Here is a 13,776-nt window from a genome sequence, read left to right as displayed (position 1 = left end):
ATCAGAACTAAAACAAAGTTTAGCAACTATTGCCCTATTTTACGTGTAAGAAAACAATGGATGTCATAAAGATAGAAAAGGAAATAAATTCATATGTTCTAAATCATTTTAAGTATATCAGCGTGTAATTTCAACCTTGATATTGCCTGAGTATAGACAGTACAATCAAAGAAGGCAATTGCAAATTCTACATGAATACATTTTGAATGTAATTCTCTATTCACTCACTTGGAGAGAGCCCTTAGGAATTTCAAGGTGAAATTACTGTCATAGGTTCTCATGCCTTCAGAAATTACTATGATAAAATATAAATCTGAACAACAATTTGCTCAGAGGGATAAGTGGCTGATTTGGAGAGGTAGGGTACTAATGGGATCTATTGCTTTCTATGATTATAAAAGTAATGGAGGTTTATTGGATAAATTTTGGAAAATACAGAAATGTAGTAAGGAAATAAAAAATTTTAATTCATAAGATACAATATAAGTGAAATCTATGAGCCTGAAAGTTGCTGTTTAAAAGGCTAACTTTATGGGACACCTGCGTGGCTAAGTAGGTTAAACATCTGACTCTTGATATCAGCTTATGTCATGATCTTACAGTTGTGGGATCAAGCCCTGCATTGGGCTCCATGCTAAGCATGGAGCCCACTTGGGATTCTGTCTTTCCCTCTATCTCTGTCCCTCCTGTGCTCACACTCACTCTCTCTCTCTCAAAATAAATAAATAAACTTAAAAAAATAAACAAAGGTTAATTTTATGAAGACAAAAATAAGAATTATAATAAATGCCAATCAATGTCTCAGTTTTTGTCATCATGAATGTTTTTTTAACCAGGTATGATTTAACATGGCCCAGATTAATGTCACCGTCTTTAACTTTTGTTACTTTGAAAACTAAAGAATATAAAATGATATTCTAAGAGATTCAAAGTAAAAGATAAGAAAGAGTAACTTACTAGGCATTAAAGATCTAAAACATCTTGTTAGTTGTAGGTGCCAAATAACCGGACAAGATAACTGTAATTAAATGAATTATTTAGACCAAAAAACTAACTTTTTAAATTGATCCAATAGTCATTTTTAGAATAGCATTTGATTTTTCTAAACTGAGTCCTGAAATTATATGGATATGTAGCCTTCTCAGGGTCAACAGATTTTAGGGAATGTAAAAGAATAAAGTCATTATCACCAAACCTTCTTTACAAAGTCCATCAGTTACAATTTGTTTCAAGTTTTCTCTCTTTGATCTTGTTTCTTTCCTCCCTGGAAAGGTCTTCACTCACTAGTTCATTTGTTCATTCCGTTTAAGCAGTCATTCGGTTAATCCACAAGTATTTACTGAGCACCTATTATTTGCCAGATTCTCTTCTAGGCAAAGAGAGGCAACAACGACTATTAGGGAGGTGGAGGATGGTGGTAACAAAAACATGAATAGAAAAGACAGCTAATGGAAAAGGAGCCCAAAGTTCAAAATCAAGCAGTATGTGAACAAGGTTAAACCTCAACAAGAGCTACAAAAGTGTTATCAAGAAACAGTTTCATTCAAAAAAAAATTTTCCTCAAAAGGAAAAGTGGAGAAAAGGGCTGGAAGAAAAGTGAATTTATTGTACAGAAAGATACTTCTCATAAGTATCAGAATGCAATGCTTCAGTTTCTAAATGTTTCTCTTTGTATTCTGCGTAGCTTTATACCACATTCTTCCCTTAAAATTTCTTCTTAGGAAGCTCCACTCAGAGAAGAATTTTTCAGGGTAATGTTAACCAGATGGCTTTTTCTAATCTTCCCCAGAAAAAAATGCAAAGTAGGGTTTGCAAGTAACACTGCCACCTACAAGTAAGTACTTTGGAAAAAAAATGACTGAAATTCCAATCATCTGGCTAGATGTCCAAGCTGCCAGAAATCTAAGAATAAGACTTTGCAGTGTGGCTTTTGGTTTACAGAAAATAGAAATGTGATGAAAATAAAATAAGAAAAGAAAAATAACTTCAAAGTCTTGGCATCCTTCAAAAACAAAAAGTCTATTTGTCTCTGTATTTTGCCTTTATATTAGTTACATCTTTCCAGTCATATGAGATCCTTGGCCAAGTTACTTAAACACCTCTGCATCTAAGTTTCCTTACCTGCATAGGGATATTATAATGGCAGCTGCTTCTTTTTATGAGGATTAAATTCTGACTACTTACTAAGAATGAATGACTAAACTTCAAAGTGCCTAGATCCGACTCTTGATCTCAGTTCAGGTCATGATCTCACCGTTCCTGGGATCGAGCCCCATGTTGGGCTCTGCATTGGCAGCATGGAGCCTGCCTGGGATTCTCTCTCTCCCTCTCTCTCTGCCTCTCCCCTGTGCTTGCTCTCTCTCTCTCTCTTTCTCAAAATAAATAAATAAACTTTAAAAAACCCACTTTAATATACTAATATATGTCAACTATACTTCAATAATAAAAAAAAAAAACATTTGTTTAAAACCACTTTGAAAAACACTACGACATTTCAAATAAACTAGAATGTGCACATGTTTACAATCCAGGAATCCTTTTCATGAATATATACCCTAAAGAAATTCTTACCCAAGAGATATGTTTAATTATGCTAACACTGCCATTTTTTCAAATAGAAAACTGGTAACTCAAATATCAAGCAACTGAATCAATAAATTGCAGCTTATTCATAAAATGGAATACAATATAGCAGTGGAAATAAATTAGTGTTACATATGTCAACATAGATGAACATCAAAAACCTATATGTTGAAGAAAAAAAGAACATGTTTCAGGAGAGAAGAATTATATGCTTCCACTCATACAAAGTTCAAAAACATGCAAAGCTAAACAACCTGCTACTTAAGAATACATTCATATGTAGTAAAACTGTAAAGAAAAACAAAGAAATGATAAATACAAAATTCAAGATAGAAGATAGCCATGGGGAAGAGGAGGAAAGAAGAGGGATGAGATAGTGCAGGGACAGAAGGTAGGACATAGAGTGATAATATTCTATTTCTTAAGTGGGGTGGAGCATATCTGGGTGTTCACTTATTATTGTTATGGTTGTTATTTATACTTTACGTCTATGTTATGCCTAATAATAAAAATTTTTTAAACCAGAAATTATACATCATAAGAAATGTTTGATTAATGTGAGATTTAAAAGTTTTACAAACATCAAAAATCTAGTTAAAGTGATTTGAACATAATCTCAGAGAGACCCTATTGAATTGAAATATTACTAATATAATCAATTGTTCAGTAGACACTTGGTCTTGAAACTATTTGTCATTCTTTTGTGGTAAGAATTTGAATTTTATTAAAAAAAAGAATTCGAATTTTATACCCATAAATTCTAGTTTTACAGAATTGCTGGTGACTGAATGAGACTACCAGATTTCTTTGAATACCCCTGAAGTTTTTATCTTATTGTTCTCCCCTTACCTTTATATACATGGGAACACTTGTGAATTAATTTTCTCTAATTATTATTTCTTTATGAAAATGGTCTCCACCAGAAAGTCAATTTTTAGTGCTGGTGTTGGAACTGTAGAAAAAGAGAAACAGCCTAATTTACAAGTGATTCCTAACTAGAAGTTTTATCAAGGAAAAGAAAAAAAGAAAAAGCTATCATGAAATTTGTAATTTGAAGGTTTCTGAAAGTGCCAAGATACATACCCCAAGAATGAAAGGAGAATGAATTATACAAAGGAAGTTATAGCATGACTGTGCTAAGAAGGAGTAATTCTGAGGGAAATCAGATAGAAGACAAGTTAAATTAATTCATTTATATAATGTAATGAATATTATAAAAGTTTTTTTTTTTTTTTTGAGAAAGATTGAGAAGCTGGCCCATGTGATCCACTGTCTATCGCTATTTCTTGGCTTTCTTGTGCTTAAATTTTTTAAATTTAAATTAAGCAGCAATTCATGAACATATTCTTAATGTAAAAACTTTCAACAATATGAACTGAAAAGTCCCCCTGATTTATCATCCTTAATAATTCTTGAATACTCCTCTCAGTTAACTATTAATTGTGGTCTTTATGTAAATGGTATCGTGCAGTATAGTAAGTACTGCATCTTTCTTTAATTCAATACACAAGCTCAAAGATTTTGTCTGTTTTTCTCCCTACTCTATCCCCAGCACTATTTATTCATTTAACAAATATTTATTAAATACGAACTATGTACCAGGCTCAAGTTGGAAACATTTAGTTGAGTTTTCTGCTGAGTTCCATTTCCTCCAAATCTTTCAGCATAGCCCTTAGTTCTGATTCTACAGTTTGCTAGGGTTTACAAGCCGGTATTATCCCAAGGATAGGATCATTGCTGGCCCACAAGGTGCTTTTATGCTACTTGAAAAACGGCTTTCTTCTCCCACGAACCTTATCACATACATGCCAGGGCCACATAGCCAGCACGGCACCATGTTTGGTGAGCAGAACTCAGCCTGATTTTCTCCCCCAGTGAACACTCCAATGCAGATACAACCTATTCAACTACATAAAGCAGCCCTACCCAAGAAAACTAGCTAAGAGATGCCGACTTCTCTTTCATTTTTTTTGAACCTGGCTATCATCAAAGAGGCTTTTCCTTTACCTCTGCTATTTTCACTGTTAACTTGTATACTACACAGCTGTAGGTGTCCATAATTTGCCATGAAGAAAAGCGGCACCAATCAGCTCTTTTAAATATAAGCTCTGTGGCTCAAAGAGCATGCTTTGTCAGTAAAATGAACCCAGATACCTTGGCCATTACAGTTTGGTTTGGCTTGGACTGAGAACTGCTTCACAAGCCAGAAATGACCTTCTCTGGGCTACGTATAAGGGACACTGGGTGCCTGAGGCGACGTCACCCAGTTTCAGCAGCCCAATTTCTGTTGATGCTGAAAAGCCAATCAAAGTCACTTTTGAGAACTGTACGTAATAGATGAATAAAGGACACATTACTCCAGTTTAGTTAACCCAAGTGATACTGAGCAATTCATGATTTTTAGTGATACTCAAAGCTGCAACTATCCCATTGCAGGGAAATTTGGGACACAAGACCACCTTCCTTGTACAAAAGCTCCAACAGAGAATGAAATCTGTATGACTCTTCCCAAAAGGTATCTTCCTGGCACACTAATTGGTCATTCCCCCAGGAGTGAAGTATAAAAACTGTCTGGTATCATTTTCCAAGTTCTGCTTTTCTCTCCAACCAGACGCAAACTTCCTCAAGAGAGCTTCCTTGTGAGTTCTTTAACGGCTGGCAGAGTGCTGAACACACACATAACAAAAATTCAATACTTAAGAGGCTGAATAACTTTTAAAAATTGTGAATAACTCAGCCTAAAACATTTAGGTATAAAGTAACATATAACCATTATAAAAATGTAAACAACCTAAGTTGGAATTCATGTGTGGTTTTTTTTTCCTGCTCCCAACTGTCTGCAACCAAGGATTATCAGTGTTAACGTGTGTTACATGATCTCCGACACCATTTTATATGCACAGACATAGTAATTTGTGAAGTTTATTCCTTATATTAAAATGGAATCACATCTTGTTCTGTAACCTGTTTTTTTTAATTAAATAATTTTTTTGGTCTGTTCTTCATGTCCCTGTGTGTGTGTTTGTGTCTGTGTATGTGTATGTTCACCTCATTGTTTTAGATGGCTGCTAAGTATCCCTCCCAGAGTATGAATATGTCTTTATTTATTTATTGTTTTTTAATAGATTTTTTTAAAATTCATTTATTTTTGAGAGAGAGAGTGCGTGCGCACACGCGCGCACAAGTGGGGGAGGGGCAGAGAGAGAGAGAGAGAGAGAGAGAATCCCAAGCAGGCTCTGCACTGTCAGTGGGGAGCCCTATGCGGGGCTCAAACTCATGAACTGCAAGATCACGAACTGAGCTGACCCTGGACATTTGACCAACTGAGCCACCCAAGCACCCTTGTTATAATTTTTTTAAATAACCTTCTGTGGTTGAATCTTTAAGTAGTCTTCAAGTTTTCATTACTATGAATAATGCAATGAACACCCTTGTACATATAATCTTGCACCCTTTGAGAGTCTTTCTGGAGGCTAAAGACCCAGATGTGGAATTACTGGATACAGTTGTAAAGATGTTTTGAAAAGGACACTCAGAACTCTGCTACTTCTGATCTGTTACTCCGAGTACACCAATTCAACTCCCCAAGATTCTATCTGATCTGTAAGACAAGGGAAAATCTCAGTAGGTTTCATAGGATTGTTGTGAAAATCAAATAACAAAACTAAAGCTTCATGGTTGATTAATAGTAGGTTTGAGGTCAGTTTTAGTAGGTTGGGAGCATTTCCTGAGCTCTTCCTAATCTGCTAAGTCTCGTTAGATGACTTGCCAGTTCTTAGCAGTCAGCTGACATGTTCCTCTTTGGAATATAGAATAGGGAACCAAGTAGAAGCATATTATGGAAATGAAATAGACCAAACAATGCATTCTGTAGAAATAGGTCTTGCTCTATAGAAAGATGAAGTCATGATTCCAGATTCGATCATCCTTCGAAAAATGTGAAAGTGACCCATAGTAACCTCCAAAAAAGAATACAAAGAAAACATCTGTTCTAGAGTCCTATAGGGTTGTAGGCAGAGAAGGCTACAAGAGCTTTATAATCCAGACAGTCAATCTTGAAACACCTTAAAATGGTTTAAAAAGTACTTGTGCCACTAATCTTGTTATCAGAAGACCTGAGTTTGAATTCTGACTTTGCCACTGACTAGTCTGTGAGCAAATGATAAGCTCTCAGAGTTTGAGTGTTTTTTCAAAACGGAGATAACAAAAATACCTACATTATTTTAAGGATTAGATGAGGTACTGTATGTAAAGGAGCCCAACAAAGTTCCTTGCAAATTGGGACATTCAGTAGGTATAATTAACATAAAGGGAGGAAAAAGAAAATTCCTGTGGAAATGACATCTCAAGGAAGAAATAGCTCTAAGCCCTAAATGAAGAATCTCCATTTTCCTCACTCGCAAAATGAAAGGGTTGAATTAGATCATCTTTAAGGTCCCCTGCCTTTAAACAATACTAAGAATTATAAGTTGCATGTATAAAGTGCTCATTGTATGTCAGGCACTGTTCTAATTGCCTTATATTTGTTGGTCCATTTAGCCTTTTTTTATTGAAATATAGTTGGCATACAATGTTATATTAGTTTTAGGTGCACAACAGAGTGATTCAACAATTCTATACATCACACAATGCTCACCATGACAAATGCAGTCACTACCTGTCACCATACTAGATTATGCTAAATGAAATAAGTCAGAGAAAGACAAATAACATATGATTTCACTTATATGTGGGAATCTAAAAACCAAAATAAACAAAATATAGAAACAAACTCATAAATACAGAGAACAAATAGATTCATTTAACCTTCACCACAAACCTACGAGGCAGGAACTACTATTATTCCCATTTTACAGATAAGGAAACTGATGGTCAGAGAGGTTAGGTAACTTTCCCAAGGTCACAAAGCTAGTGAGGCACAGAGGAAGGGCATTAAGTCTAGATTGTCTGGCTCTAGAGTTCATGTTCTTAAGCTTCATTCTATGACTCTGATACCCTCAAACACTTGACTTCTTGGTTTGTGTTGATATTTTAAGGGAGTAGGTAATAGTTTCTTTCTGTTCCTTTCATTTTAAAGTCTTATTGACTTATAAATGTATTTAGAAGAGATTTTTCCTTTTTTGAGAAAAAATATAAATACAGAGAACTTACAATAGCTATCTACTGCAATGTAACAAATTGCCCCAACACTTAGAAGCTTTAAACAATAAACATTTATTATCTCACACAATTTCTGAGGGTCAGAAATTTGAGAGTGGCTTAGTTGTATGGTTCTCGGTCAAGGTCTCTCACAAGCCTGTAGTCATGTTGTCGGCCAGGACAGCAGTTATCTGAAGGGGCTTAGAATCACACGACCTCACTCCTCTGACTGTTGGTAGCAGATTCATTTCCTCACCATGCGGGCCTCTCCATAAGGCTGTTCGTTTAACTTAGCAGCTGGTCCCCCAGAATGAGAAATCTGAGAGGGGGTTGGGAGGAAGGAATAGAAGGAGAGAGAGAGAACCCAGGATACAAGCTAGAATCTTCTTTCCTAGCTACTGGTCTTATCTTAAAGGTGGCATTCCATTCCTTCTGCCATATTCTATTTTCTAGAAGCCAGTCACCAAATCCAGCCCAAACTTAAGGAGAAGGAAATTAAACTCCATCTCTTGAGGGGAGGAATATCAAAGAATGTGTAAACACATCTTTTTCTTTTTCTTTTTTTTTTTTTGTAAACACATCTTTAAAACTACAATGAGTGAGGGAGTGCATGAGTGGTTCAGTTGGTTAAGCATCCAGCTCTTGATTTCATGATCTTGCAGTTTGTGAGTTCCAGCCCCGCATTGGGCTCTGCACTGACAACATGTGGAGCCTACATGGGATTCTCTCCTCCTCTCTCTCTCTCTCTCTCTGCCCCTCCCCCCTCTCTTTCAAAATAAATAAATGAAACTTAAAAAAAAAAAAGCTACAGTGAGTACAAAGAAAAATATAACAGACAGTGGTGTATTCAGTGCCCCAAACTGGCAATTATTACCTTATTGCATTTTTCTCAAGAACATTTTCAATTAAAAACATGCGAAATAAAACCTTCTTTGTTCCCATGTGCAGTCCGAGTCCCTTTTCTACTCTCCAGAGGCAACAATTACCTAACTGTATGGCATATCTTTCCAGTATTTTTATTCTTTTATATAAATATAAATATAGTGAAAATAATATATGGCGTTATTTTGTGGGGTTTTTTTAATTTTTCACAATTGGTATCATACTTACATATTCTTCGGCTTGCTTTTTTCACTTTTCAGATTTATGAATGCTGATATAGTTGGACCTAGTTCAATACTGCATAATATAAACATACCACTTTCAATTCATCTACTGACAGAGATGGTTTCCTAAATTATAAATCACTATTATAATCAATGCTTTGAGAAATGGCTCTAGTCATGTTTCCTTGTGTGCATGTGTGTGAGTTGCCCTAGAGAAGGGTTTCTACCTATTTGACCCCATCCCACAATGGAAAATTTCTTACTGTGACCAGCCCAGGTCTCCTTGTAACCAGTTGCATATATGTAGGTGAAATCAACATTTTTTGAGAAATAGTACTTATTCTTTCTATGAGTAATGACCTCTGATATGACCTACCTTTAATCTAAGTTCTTTTAACTTGTTAGCTGAGAGCCACTTGATTTCTGGACCCACTATTGGATGTCCATCTGCTGTTTGAAAAACTATCTTCAAGGTCTGTCTCTTGCTGTTATGGCATACATAGTTTATGGAAGTTTAAATTTTACAAAACATTGTAACCTGGCTCTTCATAGCTGTATGAGTCTACACTATCACACCCATCCCCAGCAGTGTTCCTTTTTGCCCACATTGACACTCACACTCCATATTCTCAGATTTCTCATTTTTGCCAATATCATTATTGGGTCTCACTGAAGGGTGGATGAAAGGAAGCCTGCATAAATGTACCATTTTTCTTTGTTGTTGTTGTTTAAGACATAGAGGTGTAATGGGAGAATTCTCCTATGCTTGTCCTCATGGGTGTTGTATGTCACTACTGAGTTCCTTGGAAAATATAATAATTAAAGGGAGAAAAGGGGTCTATGGGAGCATCCCTCAGAGGAAGGACAGGAGCCTCATCCCCCTGCCATGGCTCCCTCTGGTTTTCCAAGGAAGCCATTTCAATCCATTTTCACCAAGCCCTCCACTCTATAAGCTGTCCTCACCTTCAGCAACCACTTCTCCTACTGCGCAAAGAACACGAGACCATCCCAGAAAAACTCCGCCATATCCTATCTTTCATCTATAAACCTATCAATACATGTTTCCATTCCCTCTCCTTCTGTCCTATCCCGAAGCGAATGGTGACCTTCCTCCTGGCCAAGGCTAATTCTTCTACCCCAGCACTGAACACATCCTCGGAGGACTTACTCCATAAATTATCCTGTCTTTTGCCTCTCTCCTAAACCCCCCTCGCACAACGTCATCATTCCCTTCAGCACATAAGCACGTTCGAGTTTCTCCTTCCTGAATAAGGTCTTTCCTTATTCTTCTCTGACTTCCTTTATTTATCCTCAAGCCCAAGCATCACTTTCTCAGAGAAGCATTTCCTTTCATTCATAGAGTCTTTCCTTCCTTTTCCTTCATTACATTTACCCAAATATGTATTTACATTCTTATTTGAGGGTCTGCCTCCCCTACTATATAGTCAGGGACGTTATCTCCCTAGCACCTAACATAAAATAGGCACTGGGTGCATATTGTTGCGTAAATGATTTCTAGCTTACAGCCTCATTCTTCTCATCTCCCTTCCTACATCAGGTGGCTATTGCAAAATGAAAAGCCTGTTGGATGCCTTCTGAGCTTGAACAATGCTGCTGGCTCCTCAGCCTGAAGAGTGCAGTTCACTCCCCTTAGCGCAGCATAACAGGCTTCTGTGAAAACAACTCTCCCCTCCCCCTACCAAAGCAAAGCAAATAATGTTTCTTCTAATAGAGGAAGCAGAACAGGAAAAACTCAAATCAGCTAATATTATTATTAGCTGACTGCCCTGATAAAAGAAGTCATGGAAGAAGAAGAGTTTAGAATCCACAGATAAAGGCGTTTATGTCATTATTTATAGATTTCATCCTGTTGCCTTTGTTTTTGTTTTCCTCTTGCTCTTTTCCTTTCGTGATAAAACATTAACCTATTGGGTCAAAGGGAAGGGAATCTAACATTTCATTGGGCAATTACAATTACAATACACCAGGCAGTGGGCTAAATGCTTTGTTTATCTGATTTAACTTACTTCGCTTCAAAATCCACTAACACGTATCACCTCCTGTTTCAAAAATTAAATGACCAAGGCCCAAACTATCAAATACACTAAGGAAAATGAAATGTTCTGGTGATTGCCACATTATAAGAAAGTGCAGAAGGCCTGTACATTATCTATGCTTTTTATTAGTTAATATCAGATCACAGGTCATCTCCCGCATGTGTGATACTCCCATCTTGCTCGTTCTTCTCTTCCTCTTGGCTTTCTCCTCTTTCTCTTTCTCTCAATTAATTCCATTACGTTCTATTTTTGCCATTTTTTTTCTCTGCCTATCTCTTACACCCATCGCCAGCTGCATTGTTGCCTTTTAGGCCCACGTGGTTATTGACTACTTAACTGAAATGAAAGCTAACAGAAAGAAAGCCTTTTTAAAACTTCTGGACTAGAATGGCAACAAGCAGTAATGATGTCACAATACGTGACCCAAAGAGAGAAAGTCATACATTCTAGCCAAGGCTTCTGATATACCCGGGAAGGGTGCCCACTGAACTTTTTGTGAGGTTCTGAATCATTGCTGGTAATACTAAGGTTCTCATCTTTCCGTTCTGAAAAACAGAATCTGCAACCACAAGACATGAGCATTTTATCAGCACGTGAGAAGTTACCAGAGACCTGGAAGGTAGAAATGGAAGCAAAAACAAACCGGGGCGGGGAGAGGGTGGGGGGGGAGGGGGGAGGGTTGCCAGAGGGGAGGGGAGGTGGGGGATGGGTGAAATAATTGAAGGGGATTAAGAGGTGTAAACTTCCCATTATAAAATAAGTAAGCCGTGGAGGGGTATCTGGCTGGCTCAGCCAGTGGAGCATGTGATTCTTGATCTCGGGGATATTATGAGTTCAAGGCCCACATTGAGTGTAGAGATTACTTAAAAATAAAATCTTTAAAAAAAATTAAATTAACTTAATAAACAAATAAACCGTGGAAATGGAAAGTATAGCATAGGAGATACAGTCAATAATATTCTAATAATGTAGGGTGACTACATATATAGTGGTGAGCATTGCATAATGTGTAGAATTGTTGAATCACCATGTTGTACACCTGAAACTAATGTAACATTGTATGTCAACTATACTTAAAAAAAAATCCTGGGGCGCCTGGGTGGCGCAGTCGGTTAAGCGTCCGACTTCAGCCAGGTCACGATCTCGCGGTCCGTGAGTTCGAGGCCCTCGTCGGGCTCTGGGCTGATGGCTCAGAGCCTGGAGCCTGTTTCCGACTCTGTGTCTCCCTCTCTCTCTGCCCCTCCCCCGTTCATGCTCTGTCTCTCTCTGTCCCCAAAAAATAAATAAACGTTGAAAAAAAAAATCCTGAATGTACCAACTGTGTCCAAGGGCAGCAGAAGTCATGGAGCCATTGGCATGTTCAGTGTCCAGGGCCAGCAGTGCAAAGCTACAGGGTTTCTCACTCCGCAGGGGCACTAGTACCCTTCCCAGATGATGCTGGTGTGTGGCTTTGTCTGCGGTTTTATTCAACTGGCCTTTCCTAGTCTTCTTTGTTTGCAGACCCTTGTTCTCTGGTTTCTTGGAGATTCTGTGAGCTATCACTATTCCGTCAGATATATTCCTTTGAATATGTCAGACAAAACGAAGAAGAAGCAGAAGAAGCAGAAGCAGAAGAAGCAGAAGAAGAAGGGGAAGAAAGAAAAGAATAGAATAGAAGAAGATGAAAGAAACCTTCCTGTAAAGGACAGAGACTTAGGATGTGGACATCTGAAAGTAGCATCATGTAGAAAATTCCAGATGAGACTGGTGGACTTAAATTCCGCCCACTAATTTGGTCCTGAGAATGCAGAGGCTGCTTTGGAAAACCAAAGCTCTATTACTACTCCAGGAGATTCTATGCTCTGTTTGACTGTTAAAGTTAAGGCTGGCACAACAGGTGCCTTCCATTTTGATGCTTTCTGAACCCCCACTTTCAGACAAAGAAGAAACCAAGGGAATTAATCATTTCCTCGGTTCAATTTCAAGAAAAGATATTCATTTATTTGCAAACTTTTCAAATGCCGTCTGAATACCAGACTCCATATTTAAACAAATCAAATCTTGGAGATCAAGCAGATGCTATAAATCATCATAATAGCTCCCTGTTCCCCCACCCCCCGGACAAACAAACAGGCATTAAAAGAAAATTAGTGTTGAAGAACAGAGCTAGTGGGTAGGTGGTTTATAGCTTGTGGGTTGATGATCTGACAACATTTTAGCAGAGAACTTTGCTGCCTGGCAAAAAGCTAAACACTCAGAGATTGTTATGAATACGTAAGGGCAAATGTATTGTTTCCTGGAAATAGGGGCAGTGTTTGAAAGCTATAGCCCTGAAACTGTCATGATCTGCATCTCATGAGGATGTGTCTTTCCTTGATGAAAAGCATTTAGATTCCTGGCAGGAACCACCCCCTCCTCTTCAACAGACTCCTACCTTCCTGAATTAATCACAGACCTCATTGGCTCATTAAGTCTTGGTGTCATTTTGATGCTTATGTTATTACAATGATACATACAAAGCTACAATATTCAATTTCTGTTTAAAGGATTTTAAGGCTATACTTTGGAGATGAGAAATTTTGAATCATCCAATTGATTCAGGAAATGAGTTTGCTGGCCTTTGGCAGAATCATTGGAAGAAAGAAAAAGAGAAAGCAAATCTCCTGAGGCTTAAATCAAGGGCGCTCTTAGGTCTCCATTATACTTTTTGGAATAAAATAGTAACGGTAGTCATAAGAAGTTTTACAAATTCGCACACCAAAAATTTCTCTTTTGGCTAACTGAATATACCTGGTTAATTGAATAAGCTGGACCCAGTCAAGGGCAAAAGTTTTACTTTTACTCTTTCAGTTTTACTCATTCTTCACCATTCTTTCAAACTTCTGTCAAATTATTCTCCTCTATCCTTGCAT

This window comes from Prionailurus bengalensis, chromosome A1 (genome assembly GCF_016509475.1).
Source record: "Prionailurus bengalensis isolate Pbe53 chromosome A1, Fcat_Pben_1.1_paternal_pri, whole genome shotgun sequence".
NCBI classification, from domain to species: domain Eukaryota; kingdom Metazoa; phylum Chordata; class Mammalia; order Carnivora; family Felidae; genus Prionailurus; species Prionailurus bengalensis.
Note: the sequence above shows the minus strand (reverse complement) of the source record.